The following is a 27955-nucleotide window of genomic DNA, read 5'->3' as shown; positions in this document are numbered from 1 at the left end:
AAGGAGCTGGTGATAAAAGGAGAACATTCAGGGCTACCGGAAGAGTAAGCAGTAACTCCTAACATACGAATAAACAGTATGTCTGAGGTCAAGTAAGCCATGATGCCTGAGAAAACAGGGGACCAGGATGCAGGGTGAAAGACAGATGGGTATCAGACTATGAGAAACCTGGAGACTTTGAAAATGGAGTTTGACTTTCTGAGCAACGTGGTCTGGAAATGTAGTTCAATGGTAGAGTAATTGCTTACCTTGCCTAATGCCCTGGCTAGATCCTAGTACCATTATTAAAAAGAAAAAACAAAAACAAAAAACCCAGAGGGCCAACACAGGTGCATAGTCCTAGCTACTCAGGAAGCTGAGATAGACAGACCCTCTAAGCCAAGGACTTTGAAGCCATTTGGGTAATAAAGCAAGAAAAGATCCTAGCTCTAAATAGAGATTTCATCATAAGGGGTGTCCTAGAACTCATTCTGTAGCCCAGGCTGGTCTTGAACTCACAGAGATCCCCCTGCCTCTGCCTCCCAAGAGCTGGGATTAAATATGTGCACTACCACCACCAGGCACTTAGGGCTGTTTTAAAGAGGTCCTGGCTGGTGGCGCACGCCTTTAATCCCAGCACTCGGGAGGCAGAGGCAGGTGGATCTTTGTGAGTTCGAGGCCAGCCTGGTCTACAGCGCGAGATCCAGGAAAGGCGCAAAGCTACACAGAGAAACCCTGTCTCAAAAAAAAAAAAAAAAAAAAAAAAAAAGATGAATCAAAGGCAGCTTCATAGCATTCAGCTGGAGCAACAAAGTGACAGATTCTCCCACAGGGCATTGGCTGAGCCAATCTACAGACTTCCCAGACAGCAGGGCTCACTACCAAAGAAATTCTAAGAACTAGGAGCCCCTGGCCCCAGACATAAGCTGAGAGCTCTTGCCCAGGAGTTAACTGAGCCTGCCGTGCACAGGAGCGGGGCACTAGGAAAGACAGATGAACTGTCAATCTGAACAAGGTCTGAGTCAGAGACTGTCAGTATTGAACACTGTGGAACTAGGGCGATGCCCCCAGCGGAGGAGGGGGAGGGCACAACAGAGCTGACATCTCTCCACAGACCCACGACTTAAAGTCACTGACTAGAGCCTTCTACAGAGCCACTACATCCTTTGGCTCTGCAGAATTCTCTAGAAAATCTGAATGTAAACTAGAATGCACATGTCAGGTCTTCTCAGCAAGTCCCCTGAGGCTCTGTGGCTCAGACCTGGAGCTCAGAGCCTCGGGAGCATGTCTGAGCTCCACAGAAGCCCAGTGCACAAATGAAGCTTACAACCTTGACTGCGCAAACGGTCAGGTCTGTTTCCTAGTCCCAGTCTCTCTCCCCACCCTATCTAATCGTCTCCAGCAAGCATGACCTAAGCAGCCAGAGTCAAAACACAACTTTCACAGCTGAAGAAAGGCAAGGTTGGAGGACACAGGTAGAGGAAACCCCTGGGTGCTGCTCGAATCCTAAATGGTCTTACAATGAAAACCCCGGAACCAGATACTGGGGTAAATGCTGAAAGATCAGAGAGACAAAGGAACAAGCCACTGCCACGTCTCACCTCACCAACTCCACAAACTTCATCCTCTGGCTGAAATCCTGACTACTGATCCGAAAGGTTCCAGCTGAAAAAGCTTTTAGCCAAAAAGCTTTAGTTCCTGTCTCCTCATGCCTTATATACCTTTCTCTGCCCAGCCATATCACTTCCTTCTTAGTGCTGGGATTAAAGGTGTGTGACTCTCAAGTACTGGATTAAAGGTGTGTGCCACCACTGCCTCGCTCTGCTTCTCTCCTTGACTGAGTCAATCTCATAGAGTCAAGGGTGGCTTTGAACTCACAAGAGATCCACACAGCTCTCTGCCTCCTGAGTGCTAGGATTAAAGGTGTGTGCCACCACTGCCTGGCCTCTATGTTTAATCTAGTGGCTTGTTCTGTTCTCTGATCTTCAGGCAAATTTTATTAGGGTACACAATGTATCACCACCCCTGGGGTGACGGGGGGGGGAGGACTGTCAGCTGAGAGCTCTGGCTGTTCAGCCACACAGTCACCCTTGGCGGCAATTTAACTGGGTACATTGGTTTCACAGAAAAGGACAGTCACCCCAAGTGCTTCAACAGAGGGCCCATTAAACTAGGAGATTAATACAGTGTGTCCAGTGACCTTTGTGAGTCACCGAACAGAAACCTCCCAACTGGCTAATCTGTGACTGAAACTATCAGCTATCTGTGGCTGACCTATTTGTCCAGCCAATCTGGGCAGAGATGACGAGGGAATAAAAACAACAAAATGATCGGAGAGGTTCAGAAGCCCGCAGTGGCTGTCGGAAGAACTACCAGAGAGCTCTGGGCTGGGAAGGTGAGGAGGAGGAGGAGGAGAAGGGAAGACAAGAGGGGGCAGCCAAGAAAGGAAACTGAGAATACGAAACCTCCCACTGGAAAAAGACGTGGTAATGGAAAAGGGGAGGTTCCCAAGAGAAGCGCGGCAGGGAAGGGACTCCATACAGTGACCCGACCCCAGATCCATTGACGTGAGACCCTTCTGCTGTGACAGTCCAGATCTTTTGCCAGCACACAAGAACACCCAAAGACCAAATCACCAGGAACTCTTAAGTCTAACAAAACCAAAGCATCCACAATTGTACGTAAGAAAAACCCAGAAAAACCAGACGGGACCCAAGTGAGAAGAGCGCTGAGGGAGGCAAGGCTCGTGGGCAAACTCCGAGGCCTGTCGTGCTGCCACACGCCCTTCACGCCGTCTCTATGCTTGATATCAAACTGACGAGGTCTTCTTAAGAACACTAGCATGTCAGCATCTCAGGGCAATGTGTGTGAAACACTGGCTTCCTGTTGGTTACAGCTAATGGCATGTGTTGATTGGTTGGTTTCTCTGTGTAGACCAGGCTGCCTGGAACTCGCTCTGTAGACCAGGCTGGCCTCAAACTCAGAGATTCGCCTGCCTCTGCCTCCCAAGTGCTGAGATTAAAGGCAAGCGCCACCACCACCCAGCTGGCTAACTGCATTTTTAAGGGATAAAAACCACACTTACACATACTGATTTTACCTGATCTGTAAATATCTTTTATAGTCACCATATTCTTCACCATAGAATAAAAATAAAAAAGTTAATTAAAAAACATTTTGTTTATCTCTCAGAGTTATTCTAATATTTGAAAATGATAAAACACTGGTAGTTGAAATGTGGACTCAAACCTTTCATACTTAACTGAGTTCACAAATTATTTCTGTCTGGCACTGCTGGGAAATGAACCCAGAACCTCTTGCCTGTTCGGTAGGGGTTCTACCACTGAGCTGCACCCTAGAGCAGGGTGCCAGACTCTGACTTTATATTTGTGTAGCTATAGGGACATACTTATTAAGTACTGATGGTACACATTTTCTTGACCCAAACAATGTGTCATCCAATTTGTCTATTATTAATGCCTAACTATTCATCTTCGTTTTTTATGAAACCACAACACAAATGCCTTGTGCATCTATTTACTCCATTTTCCCAAGTTTTATAATTTAAGAATCTCAAAACTACCACGTTCTGGCATCTCCTTAAAAGTGTGACTCTGTGCTACAGTTGGGGCACTTAACGAGAAACGCCCTGACAAACACAGAACAACGGATACTGGGTAAAGAGATGGGAAGGCACACAAGTCAGCTCTTCTACCGACCGACCGAGAGGCTCAAATGTGTAAACCAAACTATCCTGGAAAGGACTACATTCTGAAATTAGTGCCACAATGTCATGATTACTATGCAGTAATAAAACACAGGACATATATGAGCAAAATTAAAGACTTTCAGTAAGCTTCATTCAGAAATATTTTGCACGGCCTGCGACTGCTTGGCAGTTCAGGACACTTTTGCTGCCACCTGGAGACTTGAGTTTGATCCCCAGAACTCACAGTAAAAGAAGAAAAAACAACTCCCAAAGGTTGTCTTCTAACCTACGCATGCAAAAGCTGTAGCACACCTGCTCACTTACACATGCACCTGAGTGCAAGCACACACAAACACATAAATATACTTAAAAAAACATTTTGTGGCTAGGAGTGCTGTTGCATGTCTGTAATCCCAGCACTCAGACCTGAGGCAGGAGGACTGAGTTTTTTAAAGACACAGAGGTTACTGCCGTGGAAAGCTGAGGTACTTTCACAGGCATGAAACAGTAAGCAGTGTGCTACAATCCTGGGTTAGCTACATGCCATCTGGGTGTGGACACTGTGCCCAGCAAGCTCACCTGGAATCTACCGAGAGTGTGTGTAATTAAAACGGGAAATGGGGCCAGTTTCATCTCAGCGTGGCACCCTTAGGGAACAGTGGGGCAGACAGAACCCTCAGCTCTCCACGGACCATCTCTATGATCAGCCCAGAGGAGACGGCCCTCCCTCCCTTCCAGAGAGGAGATCACCGTTCCTTCAAAACACTCTCTGTGCTTCACCGTGAGCTTTCTGGGACAGAGATCAGATTTTGTCAACCTGTTGCTTCAGACACCAAAGTTAGACTACCTGCTCAGTAAATACCTGCTCAAGAGTAAATCAATGAGGACGAAGTCACGGTAAGAGAAGTTAGACTCTAGGACTGCAAGTTGAAGGCAAGCCAGCCTGGACTACACAGGAAGGCCTGATTCAAAACCAAACAAGAAGTCGGGTGGTGGTGGCACATGCCTTTAGTCCCAGCACTGGGGAGACAGAGGCAAGAGGATCTGTTCAAGGCCAGCCTGGTCTACAGAGCGAGTTCCAGGACAGCCAGGATTGCTACACAGAGAAACCCTGTTTGGGTGTGTGTGTGTGTGTTGGAGGTTGGGGGGATAAATTAAGTTAGGAATTTCACAGGTATGAGAAAGAAAAGATAAAAATCACTCCTTGGGGAATGCTGCAGAAGTAAAGAGGAAGAGGAGGGTGGAGCATCAGTAAGAACAACAGAAAGTGGAGAGATGAATGGCCATGCTGCTGACTTAGAAATGAGACCACACAGGTGCACCGCCTCAGGAACAGAGCCTCCGGAAATGCCTCACGTAAGACTCAGCAGTGAAGCTCTGAGTGTCTTCTCTACCGTGTGTGTGTGTGTGTGTGTGTGTGTGTGTGTGTGTGTGTGTGTGTATGTGTGACAGCGGCATTCTTACCATGTCTAGTTTGCAGTGTCAATAGATCGATAAAAGCAGAGGAGAACTTAAAGGTCTAAAGAGGAGGATGGAAAAAGTAAAGTTTCCATCATTTACAGACAACAGCCATGATTACAGAATTATGTCCACAACCTGATAAAATACACACACATTACAAGTAGCAAATGAATCCAGAAGGTATGCAAGATCTCAGGACACAGACAAGCAGCAACTGAATACCTGGACACTAACAAGGGAAAAACGAAACCTGTAAAACTGTATTTGCAGGAACACTAAAACTTCCACTATAGCTAATAAAGCTTATGAAAGACATGCACAATCCATATTGTAATCTACAAACCAAGGCTGAGAGAACTGAAGTGGAATGGTTCACAGACACAAGTCACAATATTACTAGACTATCTACTCTCCACAAACTGGAAGATAGGATGAAATGAAATGCCATTCAAAATCCAGCAGGCGATTATTTACAACACATACATAAGCTAAAGTTTTATATAAAATTGCAAAGTATCTGTAATACACAAAGGAGTAAAAGCAAACACTTAACTGTTTGACTTCAAGACTGACTACAATGCCGAGGCACTCTACAGTGTGCAACTTGTAATCAGACAGACAGGGAGGCCACACAGTGACAGACACTCAACCGGGTGCCAAGATTGTCACCAACCAAGCACAACTGGAAAGGAAGCCTTTCCAACCAAAGGTGCTGGACACACGTGGGGGAGGTGGCCAACAGCTGCCTTATTTCCTGCCGACACAAAGCTAGATGCATCATCAACCTAAACTCCTGAGGAATAAAGTTTAAAGCCTCTTGAAACAAAGAGGAGAATACCGTCCCAGCAGTGGGCTTGTGAGTACTTCTTGAAACTCAACTTCCTGTTCAACAGAGATATTTAAAGAACAAACAGTCAAGCTATGGCCCAGGAACAATGCTGGGCAAAGGATCACACTCGTAACGTATTTTATATGCATGCATATATGCAAAACCCCAGAAGTCAACAATAAGACAGTAACAACTTAGAAAAGCAGGATTTGGAAAAGATGCCCTCCACCCCCGCGTGCCACTCCCCCAAAACCACACCGGCTGCGTAGAGAGCCAAATAGGACACACATAAAGATGCCCCAAGTCATTAGTCCTTGGGGAAAAGCTAATCATGATCACAACGGTCTTGACTAGGGACATCAAACATTTCCCTTGCTCTGGCATACTAGCACTTTCTCACTGAGCAAAGACATTGCTTCCAAGGGCAACAGCATAACCTTTGTTAGTCCTAACTATCACACTTGATATGTTTTACTTTCTGCTGCGTAACACCACTCTAGGCAAGTGCTGCGGTGGCCTTATGAGGCAGCCCTACACTGTGATTTGCCCGAGCCTTTCACGGTATCTCGATACATTACTGACCATTCCCACCACAGCCCACAGCACAAGCAGCAATCAGCCTTCTCTTCCCTCAGCAAACAAGCTGCAGTTGACAGGCTGTCAGTGTTCCACACTCTGCTCTGTCGTTGTGAGCGAATGGCCAGACACAGAGAACGTCACCTCTCCAGAGCCAGCATGTTTAGAGCTCTCTGCTGGCTACAACACGGGGTTGCTGGGGGATGCAAGGCAGAGCTTCTGATGAGGCTCTCTGCCATGGCGGGAGCACCTTCCGGCCTGCTTCCAAACTAGCGATGGCATCACCCTTCAATGGGCACTCAGATGGTACCTTGAAGCAAGAGGCATACCTTCCCCCACCGGCCCTGCTGGAGTCACACGGATGGGCACAGTTCCTCTTGGCAGCCCAATCCTATCTTTCGTCACTTGCTTTCTTTGGGGAAGGGATGCTTTCCCCTTTAATTCTTCCTACATATTGCGTCTCCTGTGGTCCAGATCACAATTCCTCTCGCTATAGGCATTCTTTCAGATGGACATGCCGAAAAGCCAGTGGATCGAGTTACGTCAGCGAACAGGGACATTCTATACAAAGTCTATCTGCAAATCCATCTACAGAGAAGTCATCTTCTCTCTGAATAGAAGTCACATAGAGACTCTGAAACAGTCTTTACAAAAGTAAGTAATGTTTCCTTTGGCCAAGAGCTTTATGGCTGGCTTAATAAAAACTAGCTATTCCCTGGAAATGGTGTTGTCAAAACAGCTGGTTCTCAGACAGAAGACATGACCAAAGCAGAAAGGCCCCGCAGGCACAGAATAATCATGATGGTGTTCTCTCTCCTTGACGGCCTTCACTGCTTCCTATTTGCTAGCCAGGGAGCATCCCTGGGCAGGTGGTTAGCGCTTTTCCTCCAAACACAGCAAATGGCCTTCTAAAGGTGAGGGGAAAGACAAGGCCTACTGCTCTTGCAGAAAACAACTAACAAAATCAAACATTGTGTGGGGGCTGAAAACAGCCCAGTAGCAATCAGAAGCTCTTCACGGGCTCATCTTCCAGAGCAGAATAACCCAGCATGGCTACATTCAGACAAAAGATCTGAAGAGAAGACTCTAGGAAGAAGCCCAAGTCCTCGTTCTCCCTCTCCTACACCCGCCCTCCCTCCTCTTCACCCCCTTACTGAAACATAGAGACCTGAGTCTGCTTTGCCCTTCTGTCCAGAAGACATGTATGTCCGCTTCTCCCACCCACAACTGCCTTGAGGGAGCCATCAGGAGGGTTGCTGACATGACACTGTCTTCAGGCAATCTGATGTGGGGTGGTGTCTGCAGACCCCACAGCAGCAGAGATCCAAAGGGGACAGGGTAGGGGGCAAGACAGCGAGGTTCGGAGTCCGCTGCCCCCCAGCTGAACTTCACAGGATCAACTGCCTTCCAAAGACAGGCGGTCCCACTATGGACTCAAAGGATTACTCCTGAGGCAACTATTCCAAGCTGTGTTTCTACCTCTAGGAAGAGTCCAAGAATCTCAAAGAATGCGCTAAAGGTTGCAGAACAAAGCCTTTTTGTTTTGTTTTGTTTTGTTTTGTTGTTTGTCAAGATAGGCCTTGTCTGTGTAGCACTGGCTGTCCTCTTTGTAGACCAGGCTAGCCTCTAACTCACAGAGATCCACCTGCCTCTGCCTCCCGAGTGCTGGGATAAAAGGCAGGCACCACCACTGCCCAGTTTGCAGGTCAAAATCATAATTCCACTAGTTCATGGAGGACCAAACAACAAGAAAGTATGAACAGTTGTTAACAGTCCACCAGGAACTAGACAGCTCTTCATCTCATCTTTAAACTTAGAGAAAATCATTTCTTGTTCTCTAGAAAAATATAAAAACCCCAGTGGGAAATGTAAGGAAGATTGTTCCCCTCCTCAAGTTCAACTGATTTCATAGTTTCCTTGCAGAATTAACAAAAGAGGGATTCATGTGACCAGAAATTAGAATATTTTAAAGGCAGGCTTGTTTCTAGCAAGTTGGCCACTCACTCAAGACTTCTGTGAACTTAGAACCAACTATGAAGAGCAGCCAAGCGCTGACAAGTTAGCGCTGTGCAAAAGCCACCCTCAGACCCTGATCAGAAAACAGGACAGCCTGTGTGAACAGGGGCAGCCCAGACGTTGAAGAAGCAGTGGCAGGCTTTAGTTTTCAGACAGCAAACCCTTCATCTAGAACACTCTCCAGATGTTCTTCCCAGCTTGATCCACTCTTCCTTCTCTGCGGCAGTTTAGTCTCACTCCCATCTTCCACTGAGGAGCAGGTCCAAAGTCTTCCCAAGGAAGGACCGAGACGTCTAATCAAAAGCTCATCTCCAGTAAGAGCCTACCAATGGTGGCTGCTGCAGAGGAACAGCAACTGGAAGCGAGCGGGCGTCCAGGCAGCTGGTCAGGTCCTCTGTTTAAGACACTACCATCCTGGCTGAGAAGTTAACTGAACTGAATCTACTGAATGCTCTGCCATAAACCACCCATGCGCACAGACAAGAGCTCAGCTCCACCCTGCTAATGACACAGCATCCCCACAGGTCACAAAGGCTCTCAGGAGGGACACAGACAGCAAAGACGCAGCCACTGGCTTCTTTACCATTTATTTTGAGATAGGTCTTATACAGTCAGACTGCCCTCTTCCTACCTCAGCCCCGAGTCCTGGCATTATAGGAGTAGACCACCATGCCGGGCCCAGGAACTATTTTAAAACAACATTTTAAATAGAAATTGAAAGTTGCTTTCTGTAAGCACTCAAATGTGACACCACAAAAGGCAAAGTTCCTTTGGGGCAGCTTTCACTCCTTACTCAGAAAGCAGAGGACAAAGCCCCATCAGCTCTGATGACCACAATGTCTCAGGGCTAGCACCCCCCCACCATTGAGCTTAGACATTTTTAAGAAGCACCCCGAGAGAAAAAAGGGCTGTGGCATCCAAGCCACTTTTAGGATCTGTGAAAGATGTCAGCAAACAGATGCAGAGAAATTATCAAAACCCCACAAAGGATAAATACTTTCCAACTACAGGAGATATCTGAAATCCAGAGAGCAATAGTCCAAGTAATTGCACATGCAGCATGAAGGAATGCAGTGGTTAATCAGAGTAGGTTCCTGCAGGCTCTTCATAACGTAGCTCTGTTAAGTTCTCTGAACCTGTAATTGCACATGCAGCATGATGGAATGCAGTGGGATAATCAGAGTAGGTTCCTGCAGGCTCTTTAAAACGTAGCTCTGTTAAGTTCTCTGAACCTGTTGGGACACAGCAGAAGGGAGCACAGGAGAAGAAGGCACCTCTCAGAATGGATGGGGGACAGACAAACTTCAAAATCCCAGTGGGGAGCAGACACTCAGCCCTTGACTGCTGCCCACGGCCTCTGGTGATGGACTTTCCTTCCTGTCTACATCACAGGAACAGAGCAACTTTTCCAAAGGAAGTTACCAGCCTCTCGAGTTAGCAACATGTCCATGTGGTGATGCCTCGCCCACAGACAGACAGACAGACAGATACAGACCCACACACAGAGAAATGTGCCTTAGTCAAGATCACTCCCTAAACACTTGTAGAAACACAAGTTAAGACCAGAAGTCTGAGCTCAGCTTCTCTCTCCTTGAGGAAACTCTCTCCCCTGGTTCACAGGAGAGAAAACCACAACCAACAGAACCAGATGTTCGATGCCTGGAAGACACCAAGCACTTCAGACACCCAGGCTCTAGCTGCTCTTAGTCTCGGGACAGTCCCTCAATCACACTGACACTAGTAAGTACAACCGTCCCGTCCGTGCCCGTCCCTCCGGGACCATACTCTAAGTTCTGTGAGAACACATCACCAGTTGTTAATAATGGCCCCGTTTGGCTGGTAAAATGAGAGATGGTTTCCATTTTTCTGTCTCTCTGCACGTCCCACATTTTTGCAAGCATTTATCATCTCATGCAGAAGCTATTCTAAACTCTGCCAAGAGCAGACTGTTAACTTGCTTGATGCTTTGAATAAATAAACCAGAAACTATGCTACTCTAAATGACCATCAAAATGCAAGAAACTGTATGATGGTTGACACCTGTATTCCCAGCACTCGGGAGACTTAGGCTCAGAAGTACCAGAAATGTGACACTTGCCTGGGCTACACCAGGTTACAGGACAGCCTTGGTTACACAGTAAGACTCTGTTGTAGCATGAATCTTAAAAGGTCTTATTAATAAAAACAAACTTGGAGCCAGTGATTGGGGTGAATGCTGGAAGATCAGAGAAGCAGAACAAGCCACAGCCACCTCATCTTGCCAATTCCTCAGCTGACTCTGTTTCCTCAGACTGGAAGTCTCTGAGTCCTCATCCAAATGGGTCTCAGCTGAACTGCTGCTCAAAAGCCTAAAAGCTTAACCAGCCTAGTTCCTCCTCCTCATGCCTTAAATACCTTTCTGCTTCCGGCCATCACTTCCTGGGATTAAAGGCTCTTGTTACCACGCCTGGCTGTTTCCAGTGTGGCCTTGAACTCACAGAGATCCAGGCGGATCTCTGCCTGTGGAATGCTAGGATTAAAGGCATGTGTGCCACCATTTTCTGGCCTCTATATCTTGTGGCTGTTCTGTTCTCTGACCCCAGATAAGTTTATTAGGGTGCACAATATTTTGGGGGAACACAGTATCACCACACCATGTCACAAAAAGCAAACAGCAACAAAGCCATTAAAGAACTACACAGGAACAGACGGACGCTGGAGCGACCCTTTAGAACCAGACTCCACATGCAGGGGGATGGCCATGCACCGGCTGCACCGGCTGTAAATGCAGCCACAGCACAGTAGTACAGTGAGCTCAGACATTCAGACAAAACAGAGGCAGGGCAACGTCACACACTTTTCTTCGGAGGGCTTTCCAGACTACACAAAGGCCCCCAACTCCACACACCAAGCTATCTTAATTTTTAAAATGGGGAGGGGGAGTCGGAGAGTGGTAAGCCCTTCTGGGGATTACTGTTAATTCAGAAAAACTGGGAAGGCACTTGCTTCTGGAGGAGCTCAGAATTACAACCACCCCCCCCCCCCACCCCGCATGCCTTTCTACCCACAAACTTCAGAATTCGTGGCTGATCCTTCCGCTCACTGTACTCACTAGCAAGAGACATTCACCGCCACAGGAGAAGTAATTGACTAACTCAGAAAGTATCAAATGATGTTACATGACCACTGATAGTAAGTACTGCATCCCAGTTGCTGGATGACCTGCTGGCAGTGACCCAGTCACTGGCACATGTAAACTAGGGGCCATGAGGCTGTGACTGGCTTGTGGAGCTACAGAATGGCCTCTTGGCTCCTAATTACAGAAAGAGTAACTTAGAGGTTAACTGGCACTAAACAAGTCTGCAGGAGAAACAGGCCAGGTTCTTAGTGAACAGGCTCAGCCTAAAGCCCTAATCCAAAGGCCTTTGGGATTTCTGTGGGAAAACAGATCTCAACTAATAACACATTGTATCAAGAGTATTGACTAGCAGAAAACAGTTACTAACCAGTTTCTTTGAAACTCACTCTAAAATCTTTTAAATACAACAGATTTATTAATAACTTTAGAATTTAAACATCTGATTTTCAACAACTCCAAAATAAATGAGACAAAGTCTAACAAACAGCCCGCCCTGACTGACAAAGATAACCAACCCAACTCACGTGTGCTCAAGATAGCCGCAGACCAAGCATCAGATCGGCTTACACAGCAAATCACAGGGCAAGCCAGGCATTCCTCTACTTCCTGCCAAAACACACATTCCTCTCCAGACACCCACCCACATATATTACAGGAGGCAAGTAAAAATGCATCCACGCCAGAGTCAATCACATTACAGGTGAGTGGGGTCTTTTTGCTACAGACGGATATGCCTGCTTGCGATTGGACAGATTAAGGAGGGCTTGGAAAAACTCACACAACCTCAAAGAAACCCGTAGAAAATAACCAATTAAGAGACTCTGTTAGCCAGGCGGTGGTGGCGCACGCCTTTAGTCCCAGCACTCGGGAGCAGAGGCAGGTGGATCTCTGTGAGTTCGAGGCCAGCCTGGTCTCCAAAGCGAGTTCCAGGAAAGGCGCAAAGCTACACAGAGAAACCCTGTCTTGAAAAACCAAAAAAAAAAAAAAAAAAAACAAAAAAAAAAAAACAAGAGACTCTCTGTTTAAGGAGAACCTTTATCTGCCTCATCCCTGAGTGTCTTACAAATGTCTTCAACTTTCAATGATTATTTTAAATTTGATCTAAAAGAAATTAAAATGTGAAGAAAACATTTTAATATATAAATGGAAATATATCAACATTATTATTGGGAAAATAAAGATGTATCTTTATGTAATAAACACAAAATATGATTTCCACCCACTTTGTTTGCTCTAAGTCTCCTGAGCCCTCACTCCAAGAAAGGAACAACCGCAAGCTTCCCTTCTAACTAGGAAAGCCATGGGGGTGGGGGTCAGAAGGAGCACCAGACACAGCATGGCCAGGTGTACTGCAGCCTCAGGGGCCTGTGAGATGAGGCCACAAGTCAGTCATGGTGGCTCCCTTCCAGAGGCAAGAGCAGGACACTGAATACAGCGGGGAGGCTACCAACAGTTCCCACCTTCCTCACCTAGGAAAGGTGCAAAGACTGGTCAACCTTCTAGAACAGACCTGGGAACCAAAACCACACTCTGGATGCTCTGTGTCCACTTAGATGGCTCATGTATTACTTTCCCAGACTGACGGGGCTATGGCCAAGGTGTTGCAGAGGGCAGGGCCTAATTACAGATATGAGTCCCTGTAGAGGCTCCTCATCCCACTGTCCATGCCTGGGAGACAGAGGCAGGCAGATCTCTGTGAGTTCAAGGCCAGCCTGGTCTACAGAGGGAGTTCCAAGACAAGCACCAAAACTACACAGAGAAATCCTGTTTCTTTTTTTTTTTTTTTTTTTTTTGGGGGGGGGGGGAGGATTCCAAGTCAACAAGTCCATCCATGGGTTAAAAAGAAAACAGAAGACACAATTCTACAGGAAACAGTAGTATTGGTGAGCTGAATTGCCTTTAATAAAGACTTTCAGTGGGTTTTCCTTAAATACCAAACAGCACCAAAGTCATTTAAATAAGGAAATAGCCACAAGGCTTATTACAGGCTTAGGACTTAAATACCTTGGATCAAATATCCAAAAGCAACACCTTTAGTGTGTGTGTGTGTGTGTGTGTGTGTGTGTGTGTGTGTGTGTGTGTGTGTATTTGTTTGAGAAAGAGTCTTACTAGATAGTCCTAGCTGATCTGGAACTCATGGAAAACAGGCTCGCTTCAAAATCAGAGATCCAACTGCCTCTGCCTCCCGAGGGCTGGGAATAAAAGTGTGCTCAACCATGCCCTGTCTACGGTATACTGAACATTTTATGTTGCCACCAAATGCTTAAGATTTAGTGCACTTTCTTACAAGCTTCATGGATTGAGTATTTCCATTTTGTACTACAAAAATCTAACACAGGCCGGGCGGTGGTGGCGCACGCCTTTAGTCCCAGCACTCGGGAGGCAGAGCCAGGTGGATCTCTGTGAGTTCAAGGCCAGCCTGGGCTACAAAGCGAGTCCCAGGAAAGGCGCAAAGCTACACAGAGAAACCCTGTCTCGAAAAACCAAAAAAAAAAAAAAAAATCTAACACAGGCAACCTTATCTCTCAGAAACAGTATCTCAGTATGTAGCTAGAGCTGGCATTGAGGATGGGATTCTCCTGCCTCAGCCTGTAGAGTGCTGGGATTGCTGGTGTGTCACCCCACATGTGGCTGAAAAAGCAACTTTTAAATGTAAGATTCTGGGTCTGGGGTTGGGAGATGCTCAGTGGGTGAATTGTTTGCTGTGTCCAAATGGAGGTCCCTGTTCAGATCCCAAGAACTCATTTAAAACCTGGCATGGTGGAAATGTGAGGACCCTAGGGGCTGCTAGATCAGTAAGTATAACTGAAATGTGAAATGGTAAGTTCCAGATTCAGTAAAAGACTCTAGCTCAAAACGTAAGATGGGGCCAGGCATGGTAGCACACGTCTTTAATCCTAGCACTCAAAAGGCAGAGACAGGCAACTCTCTGTGAGTTCAAGGGCAGCCTGGTCTACATAGAGTTCCAGGACACCCAAATCTACATAATAGAGACCCTGTCCCACCCCCCAACTCCCCACAAAGAAAGGTGGAAAGTATAGAGGATATCAACATTAATCAATCTCTCAGCTCCACACATGCATGCATGTACGAATAGGCATGTATGGGCCAGTACATATACACAGACACACACACACACACAGACAGACACACACACACACACACACAAAATGATTCTGTGTCCATGGTGATAGTGAAGGGTAGTTAATTAGAAAAAAATTTTTTTGAAAAAACCATTCTATTACTAACAACAGAATATGTATAAAAAACAAAGTCCTAAAATTTAATTTCAATAAAAGACATTGATTTTCTCCCTGCACAGATAAAAGTATGGAGGGAGAAAATGTTAGTTTGCTTTTTAGCAAATGCTAAACATTTAAATAAAATGACCCCATGGAATAACAGGAATCTGCTTTTTATTGTCCAAAGTCTTTCTGTGACACTCTATTGGTAGAATGACCATGATTTCTGAATGAAGGAACAGACAACTGTTTCCTATTCCAAAATGCAACATTCCAAACAAGAGTGCGCCAGAAATCATCCAACAGCACGAGAAGCTTTTTACAATCCTTGTATACTACACACATCAAATGACCTACATTCTGTCAAGAAGGCGAAGACCCAGTGGCTAGAGGGATGGCTTCAGGGCTGAGAGCTCTTGCTCTTGGCAGCTCTTGTAAAGGACCCAGGTTTGGTTCCCAGCATCCAACGGTGGCTCACAATTGGCTGTAACTCCAGTTCCAAGGAATTGGATACTCTCTTCTGGCCTCTGTGGGCACCAGGCACACATGTGGACAGACAGACATGCTGGCAAAACACTCGTACACACAAAACAATAACAACAAAACAAAACCAACACTGAAAGAATGATACAGGACCTCTAAGACCCAGCACTGGGTCACCAAGGCAACAAGGACAACGAGGATCATGAGGAGGCTCCCAGTAACACAGGAGCTGTTCTAGAAGATGGCTGCAGCTGGCCTGGAGAAGTCTCTTCTACAACCACTGCCCCAATAAGAGCAGTAGGAAGACAAAGCAGTCAGTCTAGAAGGCCCGGAAGGAAGCTGTGCAGAACAACAGCTACTGGTGCAGTGAGAGAAACGCTCAGATGAAGCTTGCCAAAGCCTGTGCCCTGTACAGTCTACTGAAGGGATCAGGCTCCTGGGTAACAGGACCCTGTGAGATTTCAAGCCTGCACAGGATGAGAGCAGGACAGAAAGTGAGCTGAGCAGCAGACCGGGAAGCTGAGGGAAGAGCTCTGGAGGGTAAGCAAGATAAAAGCTGTCACTACATGGATTCAGACCCATTGACTAACAGAAGGCTAAAGCATGTTATAATACACGTGACCGGGATGCTTACTAACACACCTTTGAAAGTGTCTGTGGTGGCTTCACAGAAAATGTCCCCAAGAGGAGTGGCACTATTAGGAAGTGTGGCTTTGTTGAAGTGAGTGTGGCCCTTTTGGAGGAAGTGTGTCACTGTGGAGGCTGGCTTTGAGGTCTCGCATATGCTCAAGCCACACCCAGTGTCTCAATTCACTTCCTGTTGTCCTCAAATCAAGATGTAGCTTCTTCTCCACTCTCAGCTCCTGCTCCAGCGCCATGCCACCATGTCCCACCATGATGATAATGGACTAAATCTCTGAAGCTGTAAGCCACCCCAATTAAATATTTTCCTTTATAAGAGTTGCCATGGTCATGGTGTCTCTTCACAGCAATAGAAACTCTAAGACAGTGACTATGACAGAAACCACAGCCTACATTGACTTCGCATCTCTTCTAAACTTCCTGTGCATTTACAGTCAATGCATGGCATCTGCGCTTTTTGTAAGTTAAAAAGCACACCAGTCACACCTGGTGGAGCACAGCTGCAATCCCAGTGGAAGGTGGAGACAGCAATACGAGGGTTCAAGGCCAGCCTCAACTACATAACAAGGTTAAAGCCAGCCTCAGATACACAAGACTTATCTCAACAGAAAGCAAAAGCATATAAAATGCATGTGATACACATGTGGTAAAAGTACAAATACATGAGAATAAAAGGAGTAAAAGCAGAGTAATGGTTCCCTAGGGGCAGAGAAAGTATGTTTTTTAACTGCTTGATATGATTGCCAAAATTCTCATGTGCTCTGGAGGGATGAATCTGTTATTATCTTCCTCACACCACTTTTATATGTGAAGCAAATATAATTTTTGAAGAACAAAAACAAATGTTAAAAACATGAGCATACTTTGTTCTGGGAAAACAGAACAGGTCCATACTGCCTGCAGCCATGTTTTTCAAGAACATGGCTCATGCCTGTGGCCTAAGACCCTTTCTAGCATCCATGGCCAGCTGAATAAGAGGCAAAAGCTTCTGGGTGAACATGAAAAACAGAGGGAATCTGAAAGCGCTGTCCTTATCGTCCCATTATTTAATACGACGAACTCACTATAGCTAACGCCTGCTGAGAGTGAAGAGGATGCCAGTCAGCACCGACACTGTGCCAGTTTAATTTAATGGTATTACTGTGCCTTGCTTTGCAATTACTCCCACATTCCCTAGGGGAAACTAATGGATTACTAAAAATAAAATGGGGATTAAGTGAATCATTTGGATGTTTTGGCTTCCAACTCAAACTGGCTTTAACACAAAGGAAATGGATTGGCTCAAATACTGGATGTCCCAAGAAGGGACAGGCTCCAGAGCTGGTTGCCCTGGATTCTGGATTCTGGACTCTGTCTTCCACCCTGTGTGGCTTTCTTGCTCAGTGTGGGAGCCAGCAGTCTGAAGCCACTAGATCTCACACCAGCACACAGTGACATCCAGAGAAAGGCACAAGTTTCCCTGAGTTCTGTCCTAAGTATGAGAAGACTTTTGCCAGAAGCTCGAGGCATGCCTGCCGAAGGGTCTCACAAGTTAGAACAGGAGTGGAGGGCTGTCCCTGAGACCATCCTCCTGGCTAGGCATTGCCCGAGAGTGGACGATGGAGCCAGAGTCAGTGAACCAGCTGTGGACAGGCAGCACGGGACTTCAGCTCACCAGAACCTACCTTCCAACTGCAGTCAATTCTCAGCCTCCTAACACAGGGAAGAGATGGCATGTGGGAGATGGTGCAGCCCTAATGCCCATTCTGCTGGCCACTACAGGAAGTAGTCCAGACAAATAATGTGTGTACAGGAACATGAAAGAAATGACTATCATGATGTATCTGTATATAAAGCTAAAAAGTCAAACCCCAGAAGATCAAGTGAACTGACCCTTTGACAAGGGGGAACTAAGTGTTTTCCTTGCTTTTATAATTCTCTCTCTGCAATCAGAAACTCAAAACATACAGCCGGGGCGTAACTAAAGTGATGGTCCACTTGACTATATGCATCTAGGAGTTCTATCCCCAGGAATTCAAACACAGGAGCCAACACTCTGCAATAAAGGATGGCATGGTACTTACTGTATTCTGGTGCCATGATCGCAGACTTAAGACAGCAACATCCACACAAACGACGTATACATAACCTGCAAACAGAGAAGAGAAGCTTTGTAAGAGCACAAGAAATGTCACTAAGACCCCAATGTTCACAATCTTGCCTTAACTGTAAACTGATAATGGAACACAGCCCACTGTAGGCGACACCATCCCTGCGCAGAGAGCTCTAAACTATAGGACAAGAAAAGGCTAGAGGAGAGAAGCAGGGAGACTGGGCGCATTCACTTCTCTCTGCTCTTGAGTGTGGTGCAGTGCGGGTAAGGTGTGGTGAGGTGTGGTGCAGTGTGGTGAGGTGTGGTGAGGTGTGGTGAAGTGTGGTGCAGTGTGGGTGAGGTGTGGTGAGGTGAGGTGTGGTGCAGTGTGGTGAGGTGTGGTGAGGTGTGGTGCAGTGGTGAGGTGTGGTGCAGTGTGGTGAGGTGTGGTGCAGTGTGGTGAGGTGTGGTGAGGTGTGGTGAGGTGTGGTGCAGTGTGGGTGAGGTGTGGTGAGGTGAGGTGTGGTGCAGTGTGGTGAGGTGAGGTGCAGTGTGGTGAGGTGTGGTGCAGTGTGGTGAGGTGTGGTGCGGTGTGGTGAGGTTAGGTGCAGTGTGGTGAGGTATGGTGCAGTGTGGTGAGGTGTGGTGCAGTGTGGTGAGGTGAGGTGCAGTGTGGTGAGGTGTGGTGAGGTGAGGTGTGGTGCAGTGTGGTGAGGTGTGGTGCAGTGCTGTGCCGTGTGGTCATGCCATGTGGTGTGTCTTGTTGCATTATTAATGGTTTGTTAAAAAAATAAAAATAAAAAGTTTGCAGAGTTGTGAAAGGGAAACTGGAAGCCCCAAACAGAAGATGACATCTGCGCCAACACACCTATGCACCACCAAAGAACTCATTCCAAATGCAAGAAGAATTGTCACAAGTAAGACAGACAACACAAAGACAGGCCACCAGACAGAACCTCAAATGGCCAGGAGCCATCTGGAAACACACCCAGCTTCACCCATCGCTATGGAAACACAAGGAAAACTGCAATGGTATTCCACCACAAGGTATAGGTAACTGGTCATAATGGCTAAAACATGAAACTCAGACCATATTATGTATGAGATGAAATTCCCAGAAAAACAAAGCCACACCGTGGTAAGGATTCCACAAGGCTGGCTGACTAATTAGAAACTCTGGAGAGTTGGGTGTTACAGACACAGGGCTCAATTACTTTGGGCTGCCTTTAATCTCTCTCCTTAACGGCCACCTGCTGCCCACCTCTGCCTGACCCTCCACTTGACTAGCAGGGGAAACCTTCCAGACTGTATCAAGCCCCAAACCAAGAACGTCCTCAGACAGCACCCAGCCTTACAGGGGAGACCCCCTCTTCTGTAACCCCACACCTGAGTTCTCACCAACGGATCTCAAACACTCCATGAAACTCACCACACTGGAGCAGGTGTCCTGGGGCACCTGAACCTGTGTTCCTAAGCCATATTCATTATTCTTTGGCTCAAGAATAAACTACCTCTCCCTCCCCTTGAGGTGACAGCTGGGTTTGCATCAGCAGACATCTTAGAATGTGAACAACTTAATTCTCATGATTGCGGGTATGTGAAAATTAGGAATCTGTGTTAGTCTCTAACAACACAGACGACAATAGACATCGCCCTGAGCAGCTCTCTGCAAGCAATGCACACACAGGAGTCCCCCAAGAAACTCTAGAAACAGTCAAAGAAACAGTAATACTGATGGGCAGACCCTGGTGAGAAACCACGGAACAGACACACAGTGGAGCAGGTACACAGGAGGAAATCCATCAGCTGACTCTGTAAACGCCCGGACAGTGTGTTATGATTTGCTGGCCATAAGGTCCCTGTCTTATCTTTCTATTTAGCCCTCCTTTGAAGTACAAAAGCAGCCATAGACCATATGAGTTTGTCTATCCCAGTAAAATCTTATTTACAAAAACCGACAGCCAATCTATACAGTATAGGCTTGTCTGCTACAGTACAGGATGGGAGGGGGTGGACCAGAGCAATAATGCTGATGAATATCATGTCTCCCAACCGGGTTCACACAGGAACCCAGACTCGGGGGAATACTACATGATCCTCTCTATGTTCAGAACAGGTAAGCTGAAGCAGGGAGCTAACACAGGGTCCTGGAATTCGGAGCTATCTTCACAGGTGTTTGATCTGGGAAGATTCACCATGGTGTCTGTCTCTGGTTCGCCTGTCTTCCTTCTAAACAGAAAGCAGAGCAGAGCAACCTACAGTTATTATGTCGGGAAGACGGGCCACAGTAATGAGCGGCCCTCACATACCGCTGCAGTGAAGCCTGTGTCCCCACCTGAGTCTGAACAGGACTCTACCAGCTGCATACAGCGCAGGGACAGCAGGAGGTGCTGTCATACCAAGGAGGAAGAAAAGCAGCAGGCAGGAGGGCACAGAGACCCTGAAATAAGACCCCACACTTTAACATCATTTGCTGAAGGCCATACAGGATCCAAAGCAGCACGGGCAGCTGGGAAGGTCATTGATCCTGACTCTGGCTCTAAGTAGTGACAACTTTAAAGTTCATGAGGCTTTTAAAAGACTGAAGCAAATGTATTTTCAGTACAACAGCGTCCAATCTACACAGGGCAGGAAATTTCGAACTTTTCAAGTAAGAAACAAACCTGGCTTAGACTAGTCTTGACTTCTAAGCCTGCGTACTTTCAACAGCTTCTCTATCTTGAGTTCATCTCACCATTAAGTGTACTAATGCATGTTACCATATTTAAACTTAATACTGTAATTTCCCAAGTGGTAAGCAAATGAGTAGGAAAGGCAGAGATTATGCAGAAGCCAGGGACCACAGACCACAGGCCTCATAGTGCAAACGACATCTCATTCCAGTGGGGTTTTATCAAGGGTGAAATGAAAAGGAGAGGACAGCATGCCTGGAAGGGACTGAAGTCTGTTGCAAAAGCGGACACCAGCAGGAGACTACAATACCCTGAAGGCGGGGCCAGGAGGACCAAGTCCTTGGACATCTGTGTGGACTGTGGAAGCTCGCGGGGCTCTGACCATCTGCTACCCTCCTTTGCAGCAAGCCTTCCGCTGAAGCAGGAGACCTTCACTGCAGAGCTGTCATCCTCCTCCGTGTCTGCCCCTCTGCCCCCCCCCGCCCCGCCCCCCCAGGAATGCTCCTATCTCCAGAAAGACAAAGACCCTGAGGAAGCTGGCTAAGTGGACCACGCCCAAGTTATTACCACTGCATCCCATTTCCTTTGACCTCGTTTCTTCTGAAGGCTTCAGGGACACAGAAAACTTATATTAAATACAGCTCTATGTGTTTCTCTTGTTTCTCTACCTTTCAGTATAGGAGCCTGAGCCACGAACATCGCAGATGGTAGGAAAAAGCAATGCGTCTCCCAACAACAAAACAGAAATGTTCCGAGTAGTGTGACCCCTGGCAGGCAAACACTAGCGCCGGCTGTAATGTGTCCCCACATCAGGAAGACAAAAACAATGCAGGAATTCCACGCTAGAATACAGTGACAGGAGGAAGGAGCACAGCCGCTTTCCGTCACTGCGGACAGCTGCTCTCACGGTCACATGGTTCATTCATTCAGTTTAACCCTCCACTACTTTACCTCTGCTGCTGTCAATTACTGCCACTGTTAATATGTTAACTTAGTCGGCCTGAACTGGACAGTAAAAACTTCAAGACAGCCCATGGGTCATTTTGACACAATTCTATCATTTTCAAATCATTTCCTTACTTCCTGAAATCATGTTTCAAAGTTTCCGTCAGTACTTGTCTGTACTTTCCAACCTTGACAGCACACATTTCTCCAAAAGGGTTCCTTTCTCCAAGAACGGCATTTACAAATAAAAATCCAGCTGCAGGTGCAGTTCTTGCTACTGAATACTTCTGGGCATGCTCACTGGAGGAGAGGGAAACCACGTATGCATGTGTGCTTTCTCATGCTTTCTCATATTTCTATTCTATTCACCAATCTGTCATCTATTGTCCATCTGTCAGTCTATCATCTATCCATTACCTACCAATCTTCTATCACCTATCTATCTATCATCTGTCAGCTAGCTACAGCTACCTGTCTGTCTATCTTCTATCTATCTACCTATCATCATAACCACAGCTGTTTTTAGAAACTCAATAAGCTGGGTATAAGCCTTACTTTGTAAGAAGAATACCAATTCTCATAACAAAGTCAGGAAGACATTGGTCCTCCCTCCCAACTATTATTTACACACAGCAAGAATGTCAGATTAATGCAGAAACTAAATTATTTAATAATGGTACTTGTACACACCTGTTCATCCATGTGAAAATTAATCTGAATTCCCATTCTAACTTTTTATAAGAATAAATCCCAATTTAACCTAACTTACATGTAAAAGGCAAGATTATATAACTTTTAGTAGACAATAAAAGATACTTTATGGCTTCATAAAATATAAACAATACAAAACAGAAAGACCACAAGTACTACTAATAAATCCACTCAACATTATTATATGGCAGAATTGTTTGAGGGTGACATGATAAAAATAAGTCATAAGCAACACCTGAGAAATGACTGCATGTGTAACTCCTAAACATGGAAGAGAAGCAGACAACCCAGGAGAAACCAGAAGACGCTGTGAAGAAAGGGAAACCAGGCCGTGACATTGAGTGACAGTGGAGAAACTGGACAGGGGGGCAGACATTTTGCCTCATAGTTGCAAAAACTGGAGTTCAAAGCTGAACCACCACCAAAAGCAAACAAACAAGAAACACCAAATAGCAAACTAACTACAACCGGAGAACTATAGAAGGCACCTTCATATGGCTACCCCGTCCGTGACTTAATTCTGCAAGTCCGGTGAGGGTGCCTGAAAGACTCACAACAACAGATGCTCACATGCTCCTGCGTACAAAGGGGCAGACACGTGGACGGACTCCTGGCTCTATCCTATCATCCAGCAGCTTCACCCTCACATTTCTGCTATGGGAAGGCAAGAACAAAAAAACGGCAAACTACTCAAATCCCAACAGCAGAACTTCCAGAAAGCAAAGTGGATTTTAACAGTGAACTATGAAGCTAAATGTACTGTGTTAGAATCTAAAAGGACAGAGCCCTGAAATTATCATAACCTAAAAAATAAAATATTTTAACTGTATGTTCAACGAAGGTTGTTTTCACTAAACAAAATTAAACACAACTGAAGATCTCACTCATTATTTACTGAAGAAGATTCTTAAATTCCCGGGGTCGGGAGGCTGGAGAGATGGCTCAGAGGTTAAGAACACTGGCTGCTCTTCCAGAGGACCAGGGTTCAATTTCCAGCAACCATATGGTGGCTCACAACCATCTATAATGAGATGTGGTGTCCTCTTCTGGCCTGCAGGGGTAGAATGTGCAGGTAGAACACTGTATACATAATAAATAAATAAAATCTTTAAAAAAAAAATCCCGGAGTCAGTTGCAACACTGAAGAAAGCTCTTCCACACTTACAGGTAGGTATTAAAGGGCAAAATCACTGATTTTGTTTGTGGCCACAGACAAGGTACAAATGCTGAATGAAACACTGTCACTCCAATGTACTACAGAAATTAGAAGAGTATAACTTCTCAAACCAAGAGAACTAGATTACAAACACACACATACACCGAGACAGGTCCCCAAATCCTCTGCAACCCAGAGCTCAATGTCCAGTGTGAGTTTCAATACACAAAAAATGAACTGTTGAAACACGTCTACCATCATTTAGAGGGACAGGCACCAATGACTGTTCAGGGTTGGCTCCAGGGATAAGGCTGGCGGTTTAAAAGCAGGGTCAGAAGAGCCACTCTAAGATGCATGAAGATCACTAAGTTTCTGCTTTGAAGAAGGCCCATGAGGTCGGGTGAACAGTGTTTGAATGAATCCTGCTGGGAGTGGAGCACGCTTGCCTAAATGCAGTACTGGCAAATCCTACATCTCAGCACTTTGATCATGGCCTGAACTCACTTATGCCAAGGGAAGCTAAGAGCCAGGCCGAGCCAACCACTCTAGGCTGAAGGCCTCCTCACTGAGGGACTTTGATGGTGCCAACAGTATATCCATAAAAGCCCAAGTAAAAGAAGGCTGAAAGACAACCCCACAAGGCCCCTTTAAAGGGGGGACTGCACTCTATAAGGCTCCTTTAAACAGGCGATCTTTAAAAAGAAGAGAAGCTCAGTCTCAGAGGAACCGCGGTGACCTTCATGGACAGTGAAGGAGACACAGCAAGAGAAATCCTTCACACAAGTTAACCGACTTCAAAGAGAACTAAGGAGGAAAGCACCTGGTGTGATCGGATGCTAGCTGTCTTTCTGTGAGGCACAGGAGCCTGGCCACCAAGAGACTAGGTAACACTCAGCAGCCAAAAGCACACCCTAACGCAAAGGTTTCTCAGACCCTTTAAAGGGAACAGATGCTAGTAATTTGAAAGAATTGTAAGCCACGTATTTCAATTTGGCATCAAAGGTAATATTCTTCTTGGGTTTAAATGACTCTAAAATGTTGTTCAGAAGTGAGATGATTATGTGCCGTATTTTATACATATGACAGTAGGTACAAAATCCCAAGACAGATGGGAGTCACACAGACACATGAGTGGCAGCCCAGGCCGATTCACCTCTAAGTCATCTTGTTTGCCTTCGAAAAGTACAACCCCACGGCCCGTAGAAGAGGCTTTCACTGTTAAGTAGAGGTGACATCTTTGCTTAAAAAGAAGCAATTATTCAGGCTAGCAGAAGGGATGAACTGTTACGGAATACACTAGAGGATGTTTTGGCAAACCATTAGTTCTTATTCTCAAGGGTACACAGTAAGTATCAGCCAAACAGTCATTGAATTTATTAATGTGATTAGGTACAGGAATTCTCCATCTTTCTTCAGAACACATGAATAAATCAGAAGGCAATGTCTGCTTTCCTCTCTACAGTAACAACTGTGCTTTTGGCCTGAATTCTAAATAATCAGGTTCTTTATGAAAAATTTGAAATCCAGCCAATATACAAACCTCACTAAAAATAAGCACGAAGAAACAGGCTCAAATCATAACTTCCCTGTTTACTCGAGTAGGGGCTATCTCTCAGGAAAGATGGGTTAACAGCACTGTGTATGTTCTATGGTCAGCAAAACACAGCTGCTAAATGCTCGGGGCATGACCAGTCAGTGTGCTGGCTGAGGGTGTCAGCATCTCAAGTCTAAACCCCAGGGGTTTCCTATCCAATCACACAGTGTCTTTCTACCCTGATCAGGGATGGGCTAGATATGATTGTTAGTTTCATATATTAACTTGGCCAGCATATAGTACTCAGTTACTTGGTCAAACACTAATCAAGGATTTCGGCAAAACTCATTAATAATGAGAGTGTCCTCGACATAGGTGATACCCTTGCACTTCCCAGTAGAGCAAAGAGCAGAGCAGAAACCCACTAATCCAGATGCTGGGATGAAGGTGTTGTTTTAGATGCGGCTAACACTGACAATAGTAAAGATTACCACAGTTATGTGGCTGGCCCTCCTCCAATTCAATCTGCTCAAAGGCCAGCAAAGGCCCCAAAGGGCAAGGGGTCCTGCCTTGCATTTGCACCACAGCCTGCCTGAGCAGACCACCCCAAAACCTATCAAATCAATCCACATATTCCTATATAAATATGCCCTCTCATATATACAACTACTAGTTCTGTTTTTCCAACACAGCTTCCCTGGTAACACTAAGCAAAAAGAAAAAGTCTGCTTCTTTTGCCCACACCCCAACTAACTCCAGCACCCTATGTGTGAGCGTTGTCCCCACCAACCAATTCCCCAATTTCTGGCACCCACTGGATACCCATCCCACAATTAAATCAATGCTCATCCTGTGCCTTTGGCATCAGCTTAGACATCAGAAGTCCACATTCCCACAACACTGCTCCCATTTCAGACGCCAAACGTGAGGCTAGTTCTCTGTACTACTGACGGGTGTGGTATGTAAACGGGGCTCTACAATCCCCTCCTAGGGTTTACTAATTCCTTAGAATGGCTCCAGGACTCAGGAAAGCAATTCTTCAATTATCAGATTGTTACAAAGGGTACAAGTGAGAAAAAGTCAAATGGAAGAGATGAGAGGATGCTGGGCAGAGGGAGAGAAAGAAACACTCTCCCTACACCTTCATCTGTCTTCCAGGGATTTTTACAGAGGCTGGGGCTTCATCTTATGGACCAGGTGTGAGTGACTAAATCACTGGCCATGAGTGATTAGCAATCCAACCTCTACAAAGCCACGTGGTTTATTCCTCCAGTAACTAGACCCTTTTGGAGCAGATATCAGTCATGGAGTAAACATACACAAAGATCTTTAATACTCTTGTACTGAACTGTCTTAGACACTTGTGTTAGAAAATTCTAAGAGAGTATATAGATACTGACTTAAGACCAATAATCCCTTTTGGGAGTATGAACCTTCAAACAAATTTCCCTGGAAGAATGTAGAGGAACCAGACAGAACACAGAGGAGGTACTGGGTGACAGTGACGCCTATGAGGCCCCTGTCTTGGAGACTCCTGTGGTGTTAGCCCTTAGTAGGGATGACAGGAACCCTTGGAATTAGAGAAACTGAACACTATTCAGATGACATGGAAGTGAATTTAGCTTTAGTGGACAGCTGCATTTAGAAGGCAGGTAACCCTACACTATGGAAAATCCAATGCACCCCACCTGGCCTGCCTAACCTCTGCGCTTCTGTAGTCAACAGCCAGTAAATGCTACCCTGAGAAAGTCTTGACAACAAAGACCCTGATGACTGCAGACCAGAGATGAGGAGTGAACTATTGGTGAGCATGCTGGGCAGTGGAGGGAAGCAGGATGCGGCAATGTGGAGGAGGGAAGAGGGTAATTAGTAGCTGGGGTGGTCAGGGTATGGGGCCGGAGATTTGATCCATTAGTTAAGAGTACCTGTTGCTCTTGCAGAGGATCGAGATTCAATCTGTAACTCTAGTCTGAGGGCATCCAATGTTCCCTCTCCTGACTTCTGCAGGCATCAGGCACACACACTGTCTTTGCCTTTGATTTTTTGCTCAGTAGAAAACTATTTGTCTTATAGTTTATTATGTTTAGATAAAAGTGCAGGCAAAACACTCATACACATAAAATAACCCTAAAAAGTAAAGGTTGAGGGAAAAATGTTAGATAATAAAACAACAGAATCATAGTCAGTAGAGAGAAAAACTGAAACTAGGAATGGGAAGGAAGCTGGAGAAACAGTTCTTGTATTGTAGCCCTGGCTAGCATGGAACTCACTACGTACACCAGGGGCTGGCCTCAAGGGGCCTCACAGGGACTCAGCCACCTGTGATGCAATTAAAGGTGTGCACCACCAACCCAAGCTTGTTCCTATTTTCTTAAAGACACAATGATCAGAAAACATCTCCAGGAGTATGCTTCACCAAGAAGGAACCCAAGTGTTGAAGTGAAAGCTCCATGTACTGTCACTGGAAAAGCTGGAGGGCTCCAGCTAAACCAGAAATGAAACTACTGGACTGGAGCAGCAAATGTTTATCACGGTGCTAAAAGTGATCTCTCTCCACTTCAACACTACTCAAAAAAGATGTGTCCTAGGACATTCTCATCTCAGCACTGGCTTGCTTCTGAAAGCCACATTTTTATTCTGAACAGTGTGTGTGTGTGTGTGTGTGTGTGTGTGTTGTGTGTGTGTGTGTGTGTGTGTGTGTGTGTGTTTAGCTTCCCGGAGAATAAAGTCTAGCATCTCCCTGCCTTTACAATCTCCTTGTTCATATTACTTAGGTAACTACCACAGGGGGAAAAAAAAGAATAAATATTT

General features: G+C 45.9%; 1 protein-coding gene across 7 annotated transcripts in view; it reads right to left on the bottom strand.

Annotated features, from left to right (window-relative positions):
- Nucleotides 1–27955, bottom strand: part of Sipa1l1 (signal induced proliferation associated 1 like 1) — a 300159-nt gene that overhangs the window by 133059 nt on the left and 139145 nt on the right. For all 7 annotated transcript variants that reach the window (XM_028877330.1, XM_028877339.1, XM_037210693.1 and 4 more), the window contains one exon: nt 18119–18183. The gene's annotated coding sequence lies outside the window, so the exon portion shown is untranslated. The remainder of the gene's footprint in view (nt 1–18118; nt 18184–27955) is intronic.

Source organism: Peromyscus leucopus, chromosome 14 (genome assembly GCF_004664715.2).
Source record: "Peromyscus leucopus breed LL Stock chromosome 14, UCI_PerLeu_2.1, whole genome shotgun sequence".
Taxonomy (NCBI): domain Eukaryota; kingdom Metazoa; phylum Chordata; class Mammalia; order Rodentia; family Cricetidae; genus Peromyscus; species Peromyscus leucopus.
Note: the sequence above shows the minus strand (reverse complement) of the source record. Positions and strands in the feature narration are given on the sequence as shown.